Genomic DNA, 21772 nt, shown 5'->3' with positions numbered 1-21772 from the left:
GTTGCTTTGTAAGGCAGATGATGCTAGCTGGAGGTTGAAAGTACATCAAAAGCAATGCAAGTGCAAGCTTATTTAATAATGCAAGCGGAGGGCAAATCCCAGATCCCAGGAGCTGTTAAAAATACCAGCACAGAAGAAGCTTTTCTGTTGGCCATTTTCCTTTGGGACCATTGTCAGCCCCAGATCAGTATATTATTTCCGCCCCCCCCCCTAGAGCTGTAGAATTGGGTTTCAAATGGGCAACAGCTCTATTTTAAAGATAGCACAGTCTCCAGTCAGATGACGGTGGGCGCACAAAGAAGCCAGCTGCAGGTCGGGCTGCCCCTGGTACGCAGGTGCTGCAAAGGCAGGCTGGCTGTGAAGTTTTCAACCAGGCAGGGGTGAAAAAAGGTCAAGAAGAATCTCGCTGTTCCCAGTGTCTGTCAGTAAGTAATCATGCAGATAAAAATCACACCACTCCCTCAGCTCAACAAAAAATTTCTTTCTCTATCTATATATCCATATAACATTACAATACAAGCCTCAGGGCATCTCTTGTCCTTATCTAAACAAAAGTCTTCTCTGAAAACCTTAGTCATGCAAGTTATGGCATGAAATCACCCTTTCAGCAGAAAAATGGTAATTTTGCATTTGGAGTCAAAGGAGGACTGGCTTGGTGTACAAAGCTATTATGTTTTTCAGATCCAATCACCCTTAGTAATTTGGGAGCAACTCACAGATCAGTCTATAAGGGTTTTTTTCAGTGCAGGTATATATCCTGCTGAAGCTGTACCTGGATTTTTCTTTGGGTCTTACTGGCATATAAATTCTCTATAGAGTTATCTGCCTTCTCTGTGGAAGGTGTAAAAAAAATGACAGGCAAAAGAAACTAAATGGGAATGACCCGCAAATAAATGCAAGCCTGCAACACAGGATTGTTGTAGTGTGAATTAAAGTGAGGAGGAGAGAAGGGGTGTTCTGGAGAAGAGCAGGAGCTTTGCGTAGGGCACGTGTGTTGGTGCAGTTTTTGTGAAAGTGCTTACAGTTGTCATGGTGGGTAACTTACAAATGGGAAAACAGTTGCATGTGACTGTCAGTTGCCACCTTTTTGTTTTGCAGATTTCGTGCAGAGGAACAGATGTAGCTTCCTTCTATGGCGTGTTCGGTGACTCTTCTGCTCCTTGATCCTAGTTGTCTCTGGGCCAACACACAGAATATTTTTGCAAACCAGGAGGAGGAGGAGGAGGGAGCTGTGTGCCCTATATGGGCAGTGTCTGCATTGGTTCTAGGTGGGCTGTGGAGGATGCAGGTAGGTAAGCAGATACAGCTATCTCCTGGGAAACAAATCTCTGTGTGAGAATCCTTTTCCAGCAGAGAAACAAACCTCTGTGGGTTCCTCAGTTTATGTAGCATTAACTTGCACAGTTCACATTGAAAAGGATGTTAAAACAGTTCTTAAAAATAATCATATATAATGATTCTTTTCTCTGTCTTGATGCTTTAAAAGTAATTTATTTGTCCTTATTAGTTCAGGCACAACATGGAACTGGGCTGAATCTCCCTTTAAATAATCCTGCTCTCAGCTGGTTGCATTGTTCACCCCAGTCTGTGTGTGAGTGGCAGTTTAAAGGCTTGGTTTCCCCTTCCTGACAGAATTTTAAATGAAGCCTGGAGCAGCCTTCTCCCCATGCGGGTGGTGGGATACTGGGCAGAGGCGGCCAGGCTCCATCCCAGGGGTGGCTGTCCTCCACAGAGGTGGCTGGCTGCAGGAAGGGGGCTGTGCCGAGGGCTTGCTCCCAGGGGAGAAGGAGAAACCCCATCTGGCTGGCTGGGAAAGAGAAGGAAAACAGTGCATGACCTACAGGGTGGCTGTTGTAATGTTGTAATGGCTTTTTTACTTTTTTCTCTTCCTAATACTTCTGCAGTGTGCATTACTCCATGGAAGAGAGCCTATAGTATTGGCTCCCTCCCTGCTCCAGACAGATGGTAACTGGTAAGCCTTGATTTCTTTCCTTAATTATAGTGTCTCAGCGCAAAACTTCAAGAAGATCTTTAAAATGCTGCTGATTATTAAGAACTGCACTCTCTGCTTGCAATGTTATTTCTTGCCATTACCTCTGCCTTGCTTTTTTTCCTTCTTGGAGAGGTGAAAAGCAAGCTTTTGTAGTTTTGCTCTTTAGATTTTAAAACAATATTATGTTGTTTCTGCTTTAGTTTTAAATGTTTACGTTCCCTCTTACTTGAGACCTGGTCCCCTGCCCTCTCCTGCAATCCCCAAATGCTTGGGGGTTTTGAAAGTACTGTTCATACTTCTCACTTCACAGTTTATGATGCTGGGCAGTGATGCATTTAGATTATCACAGCATGGGTAAAATAATACTCACTTCTTCACTTACATCCTATTACTGCACCTCAGAGAGCCCCATCACTTAGATTACTCAGGGGAAAGTCAATGACATACAGTCTTTTGGTTTAAAATACACACTACTGTGTAGAGATTTAAAAGATATCCTAATTTATTTTGAAATGTCCCATAATGTGCTGGTACTTTTTTGATTGTTTTATTAGACTGTGATTTTTCCATCTAGCTTCTATTCCCAAAACCTACCAAATGATCATTATTTACTTTGGACATCTGTTAAATGCTGAGCTGTCTGGGGAACAAAGTGAAGGAGCTGCAGTCCTGATGGGAATATTGAAGGAGAGCAGTGAAACAGACTGATCTCCCAACAATCGGGTAATTTGAACCACACAGCCTTACTGCAATTCCTCTAGCTTGCATGGGTTTTGCACATAAATGTGTGATATCTGAATGTGTTATGATTAGCTGCTGTTATTAAATATATTTATCTTGTTTAAGAGCACCTCAAGCCTTTCCCTTTCAGATCTATTACTTTGCTTTTGTTCAATTAGAACAAATCTGGAGCATGAGCAGGAGCACTGACAGGATGCTGGGACCTGTTAGATTCCCCCACCCACAAATGCTGAGATATTTCTGTTTTCAGATGTCACTATTAGTGTATTCTCAGTTCTCTTTCCCCCCACCACCAGTTGCAACCAGGACTAAAAAGATTTTTTTGATTCTTTCCTCGCAGTTGAAGCAAACCCTGCTGCATTTTAGCTTCCTCCTGCAGGACAGATTTATTCACTGTGGTTACCCTGTGGTTGCCACATGTTAGTTACATTAAAGGCACCGCTCCCTAATCTAATGAAACAGAAATCCATGAGATGTATAAAAGCATTCTACTATTCTCTTATTTTCAAGGACATTTCCTGTTCTCCCCTCTCCCCCCTCACTAATTTCATGAATATGGATTCAGTCTGTTTGAAGGGAGCTTTCAAGCAGTGTATGTCAGGCTAGGTTGTTAAAATATAATCCACCCTGTTTGGCTTTCAGCAGTTGGATAACCAGGAGCACGGAGGTGATATTCTTGTTTGAAGAAGAATGATAGGTATTTATCTATGAAGTACAAGTCAGTATCTAGGGTTCTTAATTGTTTGATGGCATTGCAAAAGCACACTGTGAGTCAATAGAAGTTTTACCTGAGTAAAGATGATCAAAATCCTTACAAAAAGGTGCTCTAAGGGTGGTGTTGTTTAATACCATTAAATACACAGCCAGAGATACTGGGATCCGCTCTGTTTGTCTGTTTGTGTCTGAAGAACAAACTATAACCTGAATAGGGGTTTAGAAAAAAGTATTCAAGGCAAGTCCTAAATGCATTAGAACATCAATCCTCACAAAGTATCTAAGAAGCAGCAGATGTTTAGACACTTATTTCAGCCACAAAACAAGCAGCGTTGTATCTCAGACTTGAAATGGTCTATGTTCTGCTTTTGCATTTATAAGTTTTGTTATTGTCATAATAGGAAGTCTAAGAGCACACAGGGAGGAAAAAAATTTTTTGCTTATCATTTTTCAAGTGAAAGGATTACTTGTGTAGGAGTGCTCAAATGACAGAGAGCGGGGAACTGGAGTTGGGAGTGCTGGCTCCCTCTGCTCTTAACTCTTCATTGAGTCAGATCATTTTGTATCTGGACTTAAGCGTAAGGTTTAGTCAGAGATGACAGCAGCAGAACTCCTTCATGAGTCATCTACTTAATCCTGCTCTAGACAGAGGGCTCTTCCTTTTGCTTTATTAGTCAGTCTTTTAGCTCCATTGTCTCTTGCTGTTGGATGTGTTGGTTGTTGTTCGTTGGGTGTTGTGTTGGTTTTTTTCAGTCTAAATTAGGTTCTGTTTCTGTGCTTTCGTTTTCAGGCATTGCAAGGGTTTTCTGCCTCTGCCGGTCAACGCTGGCTTGTGCCATACCCAAGCAGATTACTTCCAGTCCTAAAGGAGAAACTGTCCAGGTTTCCCATGAAGAAGCTGATCGAATCCATTTGAGCTGGTAAAAGACTTCTGTGAGCTTTGAGGTGAACTAGACTGTGCCTTACAAGTAACACATGTAATTTTTATAGAAAGGCAACAATATTTTAAAGTGAGGATGATATCTAGAGGTCTGTAGGTCTGTGACCCAAGAGAAGCTCTCCTGGTAGCTGCTAGAAATTTCCATAATGAAATCCCAAACCCTGTGAGATATTCCAGGCTTTGCTGCCAGCCTGAAACCTGAGTTAGGGTTATGGAGATCTATGAAACTTTCAAGAGAACCATGGCCAGTTTTAGGTTTCAGCTGAGTTTCGCAGTGGTGCCATAGGTTCATTTAAGTGCTGAATATGCCAAAATGAGCTCCTCTCCTTCCATGTGAATGTTAATTTAGTACACTTTGTTTAGCTGTGATGGCAACACAGTTTTTGGAAACATTCTGTGTGCATTAGTCATCAATATCTGAGCGATGTTTCTATTGTGCTCATCTGCCAATGGTCCTAAAAAGCATCAGCAATTCATCTATTCCAGCTGGGACAAGAAAGACTGACAAACTGCAGTACTGCATTGAAAAGCAACTAAAAATGGAATCATAGGGCATGTTTATTGTATTTTCATGACTGCAGCAGTTAGGGATTGATTTTCTAGCATACTGCAGCATTTGGGATTACCACTGTGGGCTGTCCTATTTCATCCCACGGGATGACTCAGTCGGAAGTCTACTCTTTTGCAGCCCATGTGGAGGATCAGCCTCTGATAGTTGTACTGATGAGGGGGGGAGAGAGCTATATTCACATCCAGCTACCTGGCATGGTGCTAGCTTTACTTAGCCTGGTGCTAGGATGACAATCCTCAGTAAAGTTGAGGAGTTAGCATGTGTAGCCCACAACACTTACAGAATCAGGCTAAGAAGATCATGTCAGGAAGAAGGATGAACTCACAATTAACATCCTGAGCTAGAACCTCACTAAATCCGAGTTTGACTTCTGCTTTGAGATCCTTGCCTGATCTTGTGCTCAAGGTGGTTCCAGAGGTTTAGTTTCCATCTGCAGGGTGGAAATACTGTTTCTCTATCTGCCTGCCCTTTGTTTCTCTACATAAGCGATGAGTTGGGAGAGGTCTCACAAAGCTAACTTCAGCTGAGTAAGACTAGTTTTTGCAGTATCTGTATCTAACAGGCTCTTCCAGGGGCTGAATCAGAGATGCTAAACTGCAATTCCAGCTCTGAATTGCTATGGTTAAAGCTAGTCTTTGTGAATTCCCCTTTTTCTATCCCACTTACACAGAATGCCCTGTCCTGCAGGGTTTTGAATGCTATTGCATTTTTGCTATCTGTTTTCAAGACAAGTCACCTTGGAGAGGGGCAACTCTCTTCCCCACTGCAGCCTGTGCCCTGTCTGGTGCTCCTACACTCGTGTCTCTGCTGCTGATGCTCCTGAGCACCTGCCCAAAGATGAGTTATCTGTAATTTGTCAAGAGTAAAACAAGGAATAAGAAAATTCTGCAGAGCAATGATAGCCTGCACCTCCTCCTGGGTAGAATTGCCCTAGCTGGCTGCTCCATCATATGCTTATGAGGAGGGGGACTGAGACTGTGGGAGGTTTTTAAGGTCAGCACCATCTATTCAGAACAAGAATAGGAGGTCTGACCTTTTTCAAATGGTAAGCTTTGTCAGTGCTCCCATTGGGATTTTTCCCCAGGTGACTGTTTAAATGTCACTTGTGGTAAACCAGGGGATTAGAAGCACTACGAACTTCCCTTTCTCCTTCATGAGGAAGCACTGAGAGCTTCTAATGAGGTTATATGTTTTCCTAAAGTTGAAAACATCAGATAAGTGAATAGAAATGTATTTTTCATATCATGTCTGTTTTGTAAAAGCTATAGTTCTTGAAGATGTCTGTTTCTTTAGCAATGCCAAAACCCCCCCCCAACAAAACCAAAAAACCAACCAACCAATGCAACAAACCTGTATAGCTACAATTAACACTGCAGCAATAACTCAGTGGCATACATTCCTTGTGTTTATTGATTAGTGAACAAGCCCCATGGGGTTTACATTGCTTCCAACACATTTGGTTCCAGCTGAATACCTGCAGTGTGCATTGATCTAAGCGTGTGATTTCTCCTAAATATCAGCCATCCTGTCCTGTTGCATCACAGCTGTATATGTGCTATTGTAGCTGTGCAAAACCAAGTGGCTGAAAATGAAAAATCACCATGCGAAAAATGAAAGGGCACCTGTTCCAGTCTCTGTTGACATCCATGAGCCCTCTCTGTCACATTGAGGTTACACCTGCATAATTCACTTGGCTTCAATAGAGCGACTTCTGATTTATATTTGCATGTGTGAGAAGAAAATCAAGTCCCTCAGGGGATACGGCAGATCAGTGCTTCAAAGAATCAGGTCCCTGCTGAAGAAAAGGACCAGATACCAACATTCAAAGTGAATGGACGCTTATTTCTTTACAGCTTTTGTTTTCTTTGTGAGCATGACCTACAGATCATTGCTCAGGCATTTCCAGCATAGGTGTGGCTGCAGTGATTACTGCTTATTCTTTTGAAGGAACCTGCACTTACAAAACAGAGCAGGATATGAAAGCAGATGAACATGCTGTTTAAAAGGACCCAATGTGACCAGCTGGAGTTCAGTGGTTAGGAACAGTGGGATGAGGTGCTTGGCAAGACAAGGGCTTCAGCATATGCTGTACTTGGTGGGTTACTGGAAGGTGTGGGTGCCTGCTCCGAGCACCCTGCTGTGGCTCAGCACACTGGCTGAGCAAGTGCTTTACACTGATGCTTGAAGGGACAGTGCAGGTGGTGAAGACAGAGGCAAGAGGAGGATGGAATCAAAGGAGAAGGAAGGCTAGCAGAAGAGCTGTGCTAGTGCTTGTAGGAGTAATGAGCTGGATTTGTTTCAGCTCATCAGTCTCTAATCTATTTTAAAGTTGATATTAAAGTATGAAATAGCAAGGAGGATGGAGATACAGACAAACTTTCAAACCAGTGTTGAGATGCAGGCTAATTCTGCATTTCTATTCATAGTTCTATAGCAGAAAAAGCACAGGCTGCATGTGGAAGAGCGAGAAGAGGCTGGTAAGCAAACCAGGGAGCACTAATCCATCAGTAATGGGGAATTTCTTCTTTCAGTTGCATATTGTGTTGGTCCTAACCAAGCTTAAAGATTCCCTATGCACTGTGGTGCCTTTGCTTTCATCTGCCATGGCCTCAGCCCAGACTGGCTAAGAAGGGTTCACGTTGCAAGGACCTGGCTGTGCCACTCTGGATGTGAAGTGGACCAGTGGGTCCTATTAACTGCAGAGCTGCTTCTTCAGGGCTCCAGTACTTGAGCTGCCCTTGTTATAGCCCAACAGGGATGAGGTATTCATAGCTCAAGTTGTTTCCCAACGCTACTTTTCTATAACTTAAGAAAAAGTGTCCCTCTCTCTTTGCTTTTGGGGGCATGGTCTCACCATGACTGTTTTCTGTGAAGACCTGAAGAAATGTCTTTACTTTTTCTCAAATGCAGCTTTTCTTTATCTTGTGCTAATTTTTAGTGAATACTGCAGCAGCAATAGTGAAGAAGGCTGTGGCAGGACTGCAGATGAGGGTCTGAGGATGAGACTTTGGTGTCGGGAGGCCTGGATGCAGAAAGCAAGGGGGGTTTTACCCTGAGCTTGCTCAGCCCTGCTCACTCAGAGCAATCACAGCTGTTGGATTGTGGAACAAGAAGCAGTCTCCAAGGTTCATTAGGCCCTCGCCTATTAAGGGCTTTAAAAACTAGGGTCAGGACCTTGAAACAGATCTGCAGGCTGGGAGAGACCGGAGTATGTGTGCTATCTATGCAGTGAGGGGAGCGGTTTTGGTTCAGCTCCAAGTGGATCAGTGCCTGTGGTACAAAACCACCTGGAATTAATTGAAAACACTGGTGGCCATTTTCAGCAGAGGCAGAAGAAGGCTGAGAGACTGGGAACACATTGCCCTTATCCCCTGGTTGCACTGGTGGAGGCATGTGTGGGAGGTTTATGCTGACGCTTCCCACACTGTGTGTGCTTTGTGAACTTTCACTTCCAGGGCTGTCAAGACAAAGTCTTTCAATTACAGCCATGTTTTATTTTCTTGTAATAGAGCTGCACACATTTATTTTCACTCTAACCATACTGTCCCAACAAGAAGGCACAGCGTAGAATGACAAGAGCTTCTTACATTCAGATGCTGCTTTTCTGCTCTTGCATATCTCTTTCCATAGGCCACATGGATTGCAGAGTCATTGTGTGGAATACAAGACTTGCCTTGTCAAACCCATGGAGATGAAGCCAATCAGAAAACTACCAGGTTTGGCCAGGATTTCCAGGTGAATTCCAAATGTCATTAGAAAGATTTATTGGTTCGTATCTGATGAACAGTGTCCTTTGTTTCCTTTCTGTTCTTTGGCTTATGAATAGGAAAGAATACTTGTTCACAGCTGATGACTTTTGGTGGTCCCTTAAGGAAGGCTCCATGTTTTTTGCTGATGAGGCCACTGATATTTTCGCATATGGAACAAAGTCAGGATGATCTGGGTATTTATAAATGTAATCAAAGAGAATTATCCAGATATCCTGTACTTCATTTGACAAGTATAACTAAGTACAAATAATAAAATCAATACATCGCAGCATTGATTTTTGTTGGCCTCAGAATCTTGGAGGAGATAAGGCACTTCCTGCTCCAGGAGAGAGTCATGGCTGGAAACCAGGTGGGACTATAGCTGCAAGTCTGAGGGGTGTAAGGCGGAGAAAGGATGCTTTAGTCAACGTGTAAGAGGAATTGATTGCAACTTGCATTAGAAAACTAAATCTAAGAGTGAAGACTGACCTGTGCTGAGATGTAACTGCTGTTGCGTTGTGTGCCTTGGTGAGAGGGAGAGATGTGGCAAAGCAGGGGTTATCATGCCAGTGGCAGGAGAAGGAAGCCTCCGTCAGCAGACTGTTGATGGCCATGGGAAGTCTGTTCTGCCCCAGATCTTTAGTTCTTTGGCCTAGTCTGTCCTCCCAGCATCTCCTCTGTCTTTATGTCAGGTCACGTTGTTCCTGCAAGAGAACTTCGACCTTATCTCTGTGGGGCTGAGCCTTTCCTCTCTGCCCACCACCTTTGGCAGTTCTTCCAGAACAGCCCTGGTACCACTGAACTTTCTGACAGGGACAGGGAGATCTCTTGTCTCCCAGTGCAGCCACTTTTCCCAGCACTAATGCTCCTGTTTCAATTAGTTCAGATTTTCTCGTGTAAAGTAGGATGATATCTGGATGAAATCTGGGACTGCAGCTCATACATATACAGATATAGCTGCTGGACCAGTAATTCTTCTGCCTCCTTTTCAGCTTATAAGATGTAGCTCTAAATTGAATCTCAGGGAAATTCAGAGTTCCAGGTCCAAGAAGTAGGGTAATAATTTGGAATTGGTTTTTCTTCTGTTTTGTGTTGTTCCACCCAGGTGTGGTGGTTTTCTCCTCACTGCAGAGGAGGTAGGGGCTATGTTCTTCAAGGGGAAATTCCAGTTTGGGGTAATGCAAATAAAAACACCATGTGTGTCCTTTTTCATTCAAATTACATACAAAAAAATTGGTGATACGAGACATGAGCAAAGGCAGAACAGAGCCTGGAGTCTTTAATCTTTAAAATCTATTTTACATGATTAAAAGGATCCTGCCTGGAGAAAAGCAAGACTGGCTATTTATATCTCCATTCTTTTCCCCACTGCCCCCCCTCCCCCTTTTTTTCCCAGAAAATACTGCACAGTCTTTCACATCTGAAAGACCACGGCTGGCTGCCATTAATTTTAATGCTAAATCCTCATCAGCATTTCAAAACATTATGAAAATGTCTAAGAAACTGTCTTCTAGTAGCTTGAAAATATCGCAGGCAGCAACCTAAATAATACTGTAGGTACCCTGATAAGTACAAAAGCACATGCTGGAAAGGAAAAGAGAGAAATAAAAGGCTTTAGAGCAACGAGCAAACGTCAGTTCTACAAAGCAGGCATAAACGGATTGCAGGACTTCATGGACGCTGAGAGTTTGAATTACTGAGCTACACCTCACTTACAGAAAATGTGGTTTTCTTTTTTAGAGAACACATCAGATGTTGCATGCTACTGTTTGCTGTGCAGTCTGCTTGGTGGACAAGTACGTAACCTTACATGTAGGGTTCTGTTTAGGCTGACAAATGCAATTAAATGAATGGAATATGGCCAGGACCCCAATATTAGTGCTCTGTTACGTGGAATTGGTGGCGTGATAGATGCTGATTAAATTGAAATCAGTGATCATAGGTTAAACAGATGATGACTGATCACAGCAGTTCTCCTTCAGCAAAGCATTAAAGCTGTCCTAAACTTAAATACATGTTTTTAAGTTCTGCCTAAAATTGAGCATGTGCTTAAGTAATTTCCTGCTTAGGGAAGGGCTGGACCATGCATTTTCAAGTTTATTTTTTTAATTGGGAATATCCATGCTTACCTAGTTCTCTATGGATAGGTTTCATCGAGACAGTTATGCCTATGCCAAATTTCAGTGGGGTTTCAGGACATGCTATTGCTGTCTCACGCTCGTTTGTATTTATAGTGCTCCAGCAGGCTCGGGGAACTATATACGGCTTTCAGAAGCTCATGCTATTTCTGCTTTCATTGATGATGCTTTCACTGAAGCTCTACCCTGCAATGGATTGGCAGCAGAGGGCTGATGAGTGGTCCTTCTCCTTTGGTAGTAAATGGGATGTTGCCAGCTGAGGATGATTATGCATATCAATAGTTTTGCAATAGTGATGGTTTTTTTCTTTGGTGAGTATTTTTAAATATTGCTAAGTCTTTCTGCGTTTGTAAGAATTAAAGTTAATTTTTTACCCTTCACTTTTAAAGAGATCTACAAACCTATAGCCTCATTTTAATAATAATTTAAAAAAAAAAAAGACAGGGGAAAATAAACATTGTTTTTCCCAGTTCACATAGAACATAGCTCCAAGCAAATAGTCAAAATCTCAGCTTTGGTGGGAAATCCTAGGGTGTGGGGGGAAAATGTAGAGTCAAAAATGAAGGCAGAGGTAGGAAACTTTCGTCAGCCCCTGTGCTGCTTTTTCTCTTTGATTAAACATCAGGTTTAAGTATCATCAACAACGTGAATTCTGAAGAATACAAGAGAATGCACTTCAGGTTAGAAAGCTTGTCTTTTATTCAGGTATTAAAAAAAAAAAAAAAAAGAAGCCACTAGACTATTATTGAAATAAATCACTGAGAGGGTTAGAGAGTGGCTGGAGGTGCACACTACATTTTTCATTGCCAGCTCCTTGTAGCCAAGGTACGTTGTCAAGCCTAACCTTGGAAAAGCACTTCTCTCTCTTCTCCCTGCATAGCTCTCCATGGTGACATCATTAATGTTGATGGCTATAATTGACCACAAAGAGCAGACCTTTAGTCCCTACCTGATCTTTTGGAGTGTTTATACACTGCTAGCCTGACCACACAGCAGACTAATGAGCATTACACTTGACAAATATTGTCATGCCTAAACAGGAGATAGTGATTCTGCTAAGACAAGCAGCAAGCCTGGGGGCATGTCATGCTCAAATAGGAAAGTTAAGAATTAATATTAATTCTCTTCCACTCACCAGGGGCCTGATCCAGATCCCTAATGTCAGTTAAGTCTTTCCACTGTGAGCTTTTCAAGTCTTCTATGAAGCAGTCCTTTAAAATACAATACAACCAAATAGTATAATAATTAATTTGACAGTAGTAACAGATGGTGCAAACTGCTTTTTAACTATGATCAAGACTGTTCCAGTAGCTGGAGGAGGTACTGATTTGAGATTACAAAGTCCAGGTCCTAATTTCTTCTAGATTTAAGTATCTGGAGTCTTGATACATGTTTGATAGCACTCCAGATCTTGTATGCTAGAACAAAACGGGTGAGCAATTTAGAAGAAATGAGAACTTCTGATTCTTATTTGCATTTAGGCTGTCATGTAAAGCTCTGCATGGCTGCTGCATACCGTATGCATGCAGAGCTTTGGGGGAAACTTCCCTCTGCCCCACACCAAGCCTGCTTATAAATCCCAGGGAACTGTATCACCCGTGTTGCTGAGTTGCCCTCTCCATGCTACGTGTGTGCGTTTTTCTTGATTATAACCAACATCTGAAGTTCTAATGACTTCCTGAGGTTCTCTTTCTAGATGCTATAATTTATTTTTATTTTGTATAATTTAAAATAGGGAGCAACTCTTGTGAAATGAATGGGATTACAAATTATGCTTGTGTCTAAATATCTCTTTGGTCTGTTTATCTGGTGTCTAGGCTTCACTGTGGATTTTTTGTGTGTCATAACTTGCCATTTTTTTTTTTGAGGTTTACTAAACTGCTGTCTCATTTTTTTTCTGACAGAATCCTTGATATTGGGTACAGTCAGATATTCCTGAAGTTTTAGGCTAAGTTGAATAACTGCAAGACAGCAGAAGGCTGTGGTGCTAAACAGAGGGGGCAGCCAGGTTTCCAGCCTGCTGCTGAGAGCTGGATCTGCCACGCTGGTGTTTGCTTTTTGCTTTGCAAATTTGCTTGTGCTGGGAAAGCTTCTGACTTGACTTTGTTGAATGGCTGAGTCAGCTGGATTTTCTGGGGTTCTCTCCTGGTCCATTCTCCTCTCCCTGGCCCTGGGCTGGTGTGTGTGCCTGCACCTGGGATCAGCGTTGCCTGACCGTGTTATTTTAAGTACATAGGTGTGTGCACTGTACAGATCTCAGTTCTGTGTTGTATCTCCTCTCCTCTGGGTCTGAAGCACACCCCTGCAAGCTCATGTGAGAGCTGACTCCTGCGTGTGTGCTGGCTGCGGCTGGAGGTCAGGTGCTCGCTCGGCACTTTGGGCGCATGCTGCCTTTGAGGGCTGCCTTTGGGCAAGGACCGGAGCAGCGTTTCCAGCCTGGGAGGGCAGCTCTGTGCTGACTGGCTGTTTGTTGGAGACTTGCACTTTAGCAATGTGATCTTGTAAGACAAAGCACTGCTGATCATACCTGTCACCAGATATTCTCCTAGGTCAACAGAACCACTAGAACAGCCAGCACCACTGAAACGGGAAGGAGGGAGTGTGCCGCCAGACTACCATGAAGTCCTTTGGAAGATTGTCCTGTTGACGGGAGATGATTTACTGGGATACGCATCCAGGGCCAAGTCAGACTTGAGCCAAGTGATGCAAGCCTATCTCGGTTTAGGTCAGGCCTAAATGCAGCCCAGAGTATTTGGCCTGCCTTGGCTGCAAGCAGTGCTTCAGCTGCTGGTGCAGAATTACTCAGAAACAGTGTGGAAGGCATGGTCCTGAGACACAGTGAGCATCCAGGCTCACCAGTGCTGTGTCAGGTGTGCAGCGGTTCTGGGGCATCCCTGTCTCAAGCATACCCCACGTGCTCAGTCAGTCCCCTCTGGGACAGATGTGATCCTTTGCATCAGGATCTGCTGATTTTATGTTCAGAATATTTTTGGGCCAAATGGAAGAAAAAAAAAAAAAGGTTTATCATCTAAAAGAGCAAGGACGACTTTTCTTTGTAGTGCTGGAAAGCAGGTGAAGGGAATGCTTCCCAATAGCCTCGATTACTCCCTGCGGGAAGGACATGCTCAGTGCACCCATCGCAGCCCCCAGATCCTCAGGACATGTGGCCAGGCCCTCAAGCCACACTCTGGGGTGAGCAGTGTGCAGTAATTGAGCTGTGCATCCTCTTAGGACTGTCTTGATCCATGACGTTTGCTGTCAGCAAGATCCCAGTGGGAACCACTGCAGACATGTCAATGTTCTGCTTCCTCTGCAGAGAGGCTGTAAGCTGCCAGGGCAGTTTTTTATTACCGTACCACCTAGCTGCTTTCACTTGTGTACTATTAAACTGTTAATATATCAGGGGAAAAAACTCATCCAGGAGAGTGTATTAGGAATACCTAAAGGAGGTAGCTGTGTTATCCTCAGCAAAGTATTATTGTTATTAAATGTTCCCACCAGTTACTTGGACAGCTTGCATTACAACTGCAAAGCTAACATATCATTATAGGAAGATATACATGCATAATGGATTGCAATTTACGAAAATACACAGAGGGCCCCAGATTTGTCAGCATGCATTTGCACTGCAAGAAATGCATCTCACTAAAAAACAGTTGTCAAAATTAACAGTTGAACTTGCACAATGTAGGGGAGAAAGCTGGCATTTCTGAGCTGGCGGTCCAGCTGTGTTAACAGTGTCAGGGAGCCTTTGTGTTATTAAGAACAATGTTTAGCAACAGAACTGCATTAGGAGTTTATTTAAATTATAAGTAGTGGGTAACGACTACACTGTGTTGGTGGCAACAATTGTAATCTGGTGAGGTCCTGGATCCCACCCTGAACCCGATATTTCTCCCTTTCCCATTTGTTTGCTATGTTCTTGTATAGCAAAATTTCAAGAGGCTGTAAAAATTACTTCATTTCTGAGGAAAACTACCAGGGATCATTGTCAGGGTCAAGTTTTGGAGAGGGATGAGGGAGACAGGCATTTGAAAACTCTTGTAAATGTCTGAGTAACTGTTCTGAAATGTAAATTATTGACTCATATCCTCCTGTTTTCTAATGTGCTTTATCTTCCTGGTAATTTAACCTAGTTTTCAGGGTATTTTTATCTGTAGCTTTCTAGAACCTCTATTACCCATATATTTTATCTCATCTCTTTCTCCTGTTCTTAGATGTTAGGTAGTGAGTCAGGGTACTGATTAGCTTGACTAATTTGTTGGCATAGCTTTCTGTCAGGGGAAAAAGGGTGCACATTTTTAAAAGTGAAGATAATTAACCATTGGAACAACACAAGCACTGGTGGATTCTCCAGTACTAGCAATAGTAATGTCAGGAGGTATGTGTTCTTAAGAGATGCCTCTGGGTTTCCACCAGCATCAATTTCTGGAAGCCCTGTGGGCCTGTGCTGCGTGGAAGATGGATGATCTTGATGGCCCATCATGTCTTGGGAGTTCCCAAACCTGGTGCTTGGGCACTGTGTTTAGCTCTGTTCCTGCTTGCAGGAAAGGATGAGAGGAAGGGTTTGGTCACATGGGCAAGGTCCTGCCTTGATGAGTGTGTACTACAGAGTTGGAGATCTGTATCTCGGGTCCCATCAGACTAAGGCCAATGAATTACTTGCAAAGTGCTGGATAATCTTGGCTTCTGGAAGGCTCCAGGGGTCTCTAATCACTGATTGAAATGTGAATTGCAATCTCAGAGCCTCCGAATGCACTCACTAGAGCAGATGCTGCATTAAAGCACATCATATGGAATTAGCCTGCTCCCTGGGGAGGTGGGAGAGGGGAGATGCTCTAGGGACACTCTCTGAGGATGCTGCTGCGTGCAGGGGCACAGCCTCCTGGAAAGCATCCCCTCCCTGCTGGGCTGAGAGGCAGGACAGGGCCAGGCACCCAGGAAAAAAAAAAGGGGATTCAAATGTAGGAGGGAGGCTCATGGGGGATGCTGCGGGAGTCAATGTACCACTGGTAATAAAACTTAGTGGGTGCTGGCCTGGTCCTGGCCACTTGGCCCAGAGCAGTGGCCTTGCTGGTGTGGCTTTGTCAGGCAGGGAAGCAACATCCCGTTTTACAGGCAGAAGGAAGCGCTGGCTTACCTGTGGACAGGGGAATTACTCAATTGCAACACAGGGTCATTATTTCCTCTTTTAAATCCAGATAGATAGAGATTGCTGTTGACCCCAGCAGCATTATGTGACCTTATCTACCACATGGATATTTTCCTGAGGTTTCCTATTAGAGAGGTGGGTCTGTGGCTCGAAGGGCGAGCATGGGGGGGTGCTGAGGTTTGCACCCACCCACGCTGAGCAGAGGTGGCTGGTGGGGCAGGTGCGAGGTGCTCTGCCTGGCTGGGTGGGAGAAATAAGGGGAGGAACATCTAGAGGAAACCAGCTCCCCAGAGTAAGCACAGCGGCAGTCAGCCCTCTTCAGTAAATCACTTGAGCGTGATCTCAAGCATCTATCTCAACGTTTTGCTGAACGGGTGCCCAGCAGAGGAAGAAGTCCTTAGGCAAGCCACAGTGTATGAATACCTCTGCTGCGAGTGTAACTAAGGCCGTGATGCTGTCACACAACGCAGTCAGCAATAAATAGGTTCCTGAATTAGAGAGAATCTCTGCTGTATTTCAGATGTGACTGTTCAAGCTACATGTACAAAATGTTCTTTGAAATAGCAGCTGTGTCTGTGTTATCTTCCTCTGAGAGATAAGTAATTATGAGAATGTTATAATGATTTCTTTAAAAAAAAAAAAAAAAAGGCAAACCCCGTGTCTAAACAGCAATTGCGTCTTAGTGCAGGAAATATTTAAACATCAGTACCTTGAATTGATTAAAAAGAGCTGTACTGATAATGCAATTTTGTAGCTTGTGATTTGTGCTGAATGGTGCAATGAATCATGATGAAAGGCTGGAGAGGAGATTTGTGATGGGACCTTCCACTGCATCAGTGACTCTGAGATGGTGTGTTCATTTCAGAAAGAAGTCTACACTTGTATAAAACTCCTCATAGCTGAGGAATTAATGCTAGCGTGGTTTTAGTGGCAGGTTTTTGTTCATTAATGGTGAACACAGGAATACCTTGCTCTGCTGAAGGGCCTCTTAGGGGAGCCGTGTTTCTAAGGGATACTCTGCATTCCTCTGTACACTGTCGTCTTCTGTACTACTCTGAAGGACTGTGAATATGATACTTTTAGAAAATTTGTATTTCTCCTGACTGTTTATTAGTCATAGCAATTACATATATTTTTCAGACTTTCCCAAATGCAAAACAGATCTCTTCCACTTGGATAGCTAACTGCTAGAAAACAAAATCTCCCAACTAACAGGTAATACCAGTGAAATCTTGAGACGTGGAAGAATTTGTGTGTTCTACTTGAATTGCCAAGCAATTTATTTATTCAAGCCATCTTGGAATCTGTTCACTTGCAACACGGAACTTTAGTGCTTTTTTATGAGTAAGGTCAGCTGAGAGATGCTCACGGTTTAACTGTGCTCACGTATCTAATGGCAGCGTCAGGATGCTGTAAGCAGATGGAGTGGTTACCAAGCTGAGTTGGATTCTGTCACTCTGTTCTTTTAATTCCTTTTTGCACTGTGTGTAAAAAACAAAGGGGGGGACCCTCCCTCCAAAACAAAACAAAACACAAACAAAAACCAAATGGCAAGGGTGGCAGGGGTTCAGTTCCAGTGTGCCTCTGAGCTGAACTCAGAGCATCATTCATTTCACTTCTGCTTGAGGTGGCACTTAGGTCTGGAATCCTTCTGTACCCCGGCTCCTATAATTAGACTGCTGCCTCCGCAATGGGGTCTCAACCATCTAAATCTTGTCTTCAAGCAAGTACTGACAGCCCCCTCGTGTTAAGTTTTGTAAACACTAATTTGTGACATCTCTTGTGGCTTAAATCAAAGCACTCAAGTAAAAGTAATAATACCACTGTTAAAATGAATGTTACAGAAGAAAATGCCTGTCACCTGACACTAAATGGATATGACACTGAGCATGTTTCAAGAGACATTTATAATGAGGAGGCGCTGGGGGAAGTAACGCTGCTTTCACAGCCCTGAAGCTATTGGCTCCATGGCCTGCTCGGCAGAAAACAAAACCGGGGAATATTGCTTATTTCAAGTCTGGTTTGCTTTTTGCTCAGGTGCACATAAAAGGATGAGAATGACCTGGGTTCTGCAAGTCTTCATTTGAATTGCAGCTGTGTGATCTGCTGATGCATCTGATCAAAGAGACCCAAGGCCCTGTTTTTGCTAGGTGCTGTACGATCAGGGGGCACACGGGTTTCTCCCTGTCCTGTAAAAATTGCAGTTAAGCAACCAATTATGCCTAGATTATACAGCTCTTTCACATTTGTCACTTCTTTTTTTTTAACCAGCCTTTTTGTCTTCCTTTCATATTCACATTGGTTAAATTGAATGCATCATTCCCCCTTTCCTTTGTAATGGCCTGAACTCTGTTATTGTATTATATGAACTTTTCATGTCTTGCAATACTGGAAACAATAGAAGCCCTTGAAATCAAAACTGCAGTGTCATAGTTGTTAATTTTTAAAGAAATTTCTGTTAGCATTCATAGTATAACCGTAATACGGACTTTAAAGCAGATAGCTGAGCTGGTTGTTGTACTCATCTGCTGTGTTTAAGCATGTTGAAGGATAAAACAAACCTCTGTCAGCATGTAAGAAGCCCAAGCAAACTGGGAAAGCAGGCAGGTTTATCAGTAAAAGAAACATCACGCTGTGTAAATTCCCATCCCATGGGAGGAGTAGGGAGCAGGGGAAAATGCCTGGAGGTGTTGCCCGTGTATGAACTCTAGGCCGGGAGTGGGTGGGTATCAGCACTGGCTGGTGGGTGGCCACTGGCTATCACCAGTGTGGAACCTTGACAGGTAGGCAGTGGTCTCACATGCTGAGGTTTTCTGTCCTTTTCCACAGGCATTTGTCTGCATGTGTACAATCCATGGTGGGGAGCACAGGACCAGAGCAGGAGAGATTGAAAGGAGAGCAATTAGGAGAAGGGGTGATGCCCACGGAGCAGTCTGGGCAGCTCAGCTGGAGCTGAAGGTAAGACGTGATGGCAGGAATACAAGAAATGCCTGGGTATCTGCAGCATGGGAGGAGGAGGTTGTTTCGCCTCACGCAAACCATGAATGCCCTTGGGCCTCCTAGAGATGGGCAGTGAACGACTGCACAGAGGTACACAGCAAGTGAACACCCTGGGCCCTGGAGGCCATTTCGTCTTTTACTTCACCCAGGTTGCCCAATGTGTGATGTAAGGACCCGGCTGCCTGCTGCCCCGCTCACCAGGACACCCTGGGCTGGAAGGGACTGCTTTGTGGAGCTGGTGGAGAGCACCAGTGCTCACCAGCTGTAGTCCTGGCCCACACTCCGCTTCAGCTGAGCAGGCATCAAGGCGAGCTGCTGGGTGGGGATGGGCGCAGCTGGCCCTGGTGGCATGCTGGCACGGGGCAGCCCAACCGCAGAGTCCTCTTAGTGAGAGGGTTTGACCGTGCAGGGCTGCTCACAAGTCCAAAGCTTGGGGTCTGGTTCGGAGCTGGGGCACAGAAGGCAGCGATGCTATATGCTGGCCAGGTCTTCCTATTTCTAGTGTTCAGAATCCCTTATTAAAAGGTTATAAACTGTGCAGTTGCTGTAGTGTCAAGAATGTTTCTAATGTTTTTATTTCCTTTTTAATTTAATGGGAAAATGCACTTTTTTTTATTTCTGTATTCCTTTTATGATTAGGGGAAACCCCATCTAGTATGTCTGAATGCTTCAACCATGAAAATACTTAGTACCAGCTCTGGCATATTTATGTTGGCTCCCTGATTAGACAACGTGCCAAACTGTCCTTCGTGGCCTTAATTATTGCAACTTCAGGCCAGCATTGCCTGCTTACAGCATAATCCCACGGCCTAGAGTGAACCCTGAAAATGCTTAATTAAATGACATTCCACAACAGATTAAGGAGTCAGAAGCCTGAGATAAAGGAAAAGGGAGACTGTGACCATAGGAGTGGCAGGTGCTCTTCCCTTTCAAGATAAAACTCCTGACATGGACTGTTTCATTTTGAGCACATTAAAAACCGAAACATTAATTGGTAACAGTGTAGGGTCTGTGCTTGGCTTCTTGCGTTTTCAGTACAAAGTGATTCAGAGACATCTCATCTTGGGCTGGTGTATGAAAGGACTCTCACTGATTTACATCAGTGGAGGATCTGCTCTGTGCTCAGCATAATTTGACTGTCTCCATAATAGTGTGTGAGTTATGGCATGATCATGAAGTCTGCTCATGTGAGCAGGCGCTGCCAGCCAGGTCACAGAGCGTGGCTCGCAGTTCATGTGGTGCTGCACCAGCTTTCCCCAGCCTGGAGCCTGGCGGTGCCAGGGAAGGGCTGCGGGGTGGACACCCTCCTGCAGCTTCTACAGCAGTGACCAGTGACGGTGCCCTTTGCTTTGGGCACCTGGATGAGGCCCTTTGGCAAACGTGGTGGATGCCTTTGCTTTGTGGTTCTGAAGTCCAGGCTGTGCATCAGGGTCATGCATCAAAAATCAGTTGCCTTTGTTTAAATTTTTTTAAAAAAGAAAACCAAAATCTCTTCTCTATGTAAAAAGCTAGTGTGCAGTTATTTGGAACAGACTTGATAATATTGTGTTAGGGAGTCCCCGTGGGAGCCAAAGTCTATGTGTAACCACAGAAGATCAGCATACAAATACAAACACTGTAGATAATGGTATATTGCACAGATTAGGGCTCAAATCTTCAGCAAATCTGTTCAGAGCAAAGAAATGACAGCAAGTGGGGCATATGCAGCACACCGAGCACATCTCATTCACAGGCCCATTGGTAAAGGCAGTTATTTCTAATACTGTGTTTTATCATATTATTCCTCAATTATTTGCTCTGACAGTTCTCTTGTCTTGGCTGAATAAACTGGCTGGGCAGAAGCTGACCTGGAGTGATTTCTTCTTTGCAAAGAGAAGTGGGTTGTGGTTGGATATCATGATGTTTCCAGAGGTTTGGTTTGTGCCCTTCTCCAGTCCTATAATGCAATTTCAGAATTAAGCTACAGGAGGGGGGAGTGAATTAAATGTCCCTGCTAACACAGGGGAAAACAAAATACAGAGGGCCTGGGTGAGGGTGGTCCCTGGCTGGTGCCTGTGGTGGGTGGGAGACGATTTGCCAGGCTGTGGGTCTGCCCAGGGTTTCAGAGCGCAGAGGGGCTGGAGGTGGCTGTATGTAGCTGGTCAGCACAGAGGGAATGCAGCTGCCTCCTGCCTCTGGAGACCTCAGCTTTAACTATCTCTTATCCTACAAGTGGAAGGAGTTTACTGGTCCCAGCCTAATCCCCAGTGTGTGTTTTGCCCCCATTAGAAAACATACTACACAATTTGTCACAACTGGAAGCTTCGGGTGTATAGAGGCAAGGATATTTTTTTTATGTATTTGATAGCAGAAGCAAGGTGGATTATTCCTAAACCACATCAGCTAAGCTGTGCGAGGAAGTGTAACGCATCATTTCTCTCTTTCTGAAATGGAGAAGATTTTTTTGCTGAGCAGGACTATTCAGGTGATGATTTTTTAGCATGAGGACTGTCACTATGGCTCAGAGGCTGCACACGCTTGCTGAGTGTGCTTAATCCCTTGTCCCATGACTAGTTCTGACAGGGTGCAGAGCAGCAACCTGGAGCATGTATCAGCATCAAACCAGCCCTAAGCCCGATCTCTCCTCTGAAACACTTTTACAGGGAGCCATCATCTGTCTGAATGCTACATGACTTTACCCAGCACAGTGCGTATACTGATATTAACGTTTATCATCCTCTATTGCAGCTTTTCTTTTTGCAAATGAAAAGTAAAAAGAGTTTAAAAGAAGCAAG

General features: G+C 43.9%; 1 long non-coding RNA gene across 2 annotated transcripts; it reads left to right on the top strand.

Annotated features, from left to right (window-relative positions):
- The first annotated feature begins 1108 nt into the window (after positions 1–1108).
- LOC114017533 (uncharacterized) lies at positions 1109–20815 on the top strand. 2 transcript variants are annotated; one of them, XR_008730684.1, is made up of 7 exons: positions 1109–1288; positions 1905–1972; positions 2568–2716; positions 4239–4368; positions 8590–8694; positions 18828–18956; positions 19638–20815. It is a non-coding gene; the product is annotated as an uncharacterized LOC114017533 (long non-coding RNA). The 2 variants fall into 2 exon arrangements; XR_003562644.2 differs by having other exon boundaries at positions 1109–1591; positions 18828–20815.
- Positions 20816–21772: the final 957 nt, after the last annotated feature.

Source organism: Falco cherrug, chromosome 1 (genome assembly GCF_023634085.1).
Source record: "Falco cherrug isolate bFalChe1 chromosome 1, bFalChe1.pri, whole genome shotgun sequence".
Classification (NCBI taxonomy): Eukaryota; Metazoa; Chordata; class Aves; order Falconiformes; family Falconidae; genus Falco; species Falco cherrug.
The sequence above is the reverse complement of the archived record's forward strand: the minus strand, read 5'-3'. Positions and strand labels throughout refer to the sequence as shown.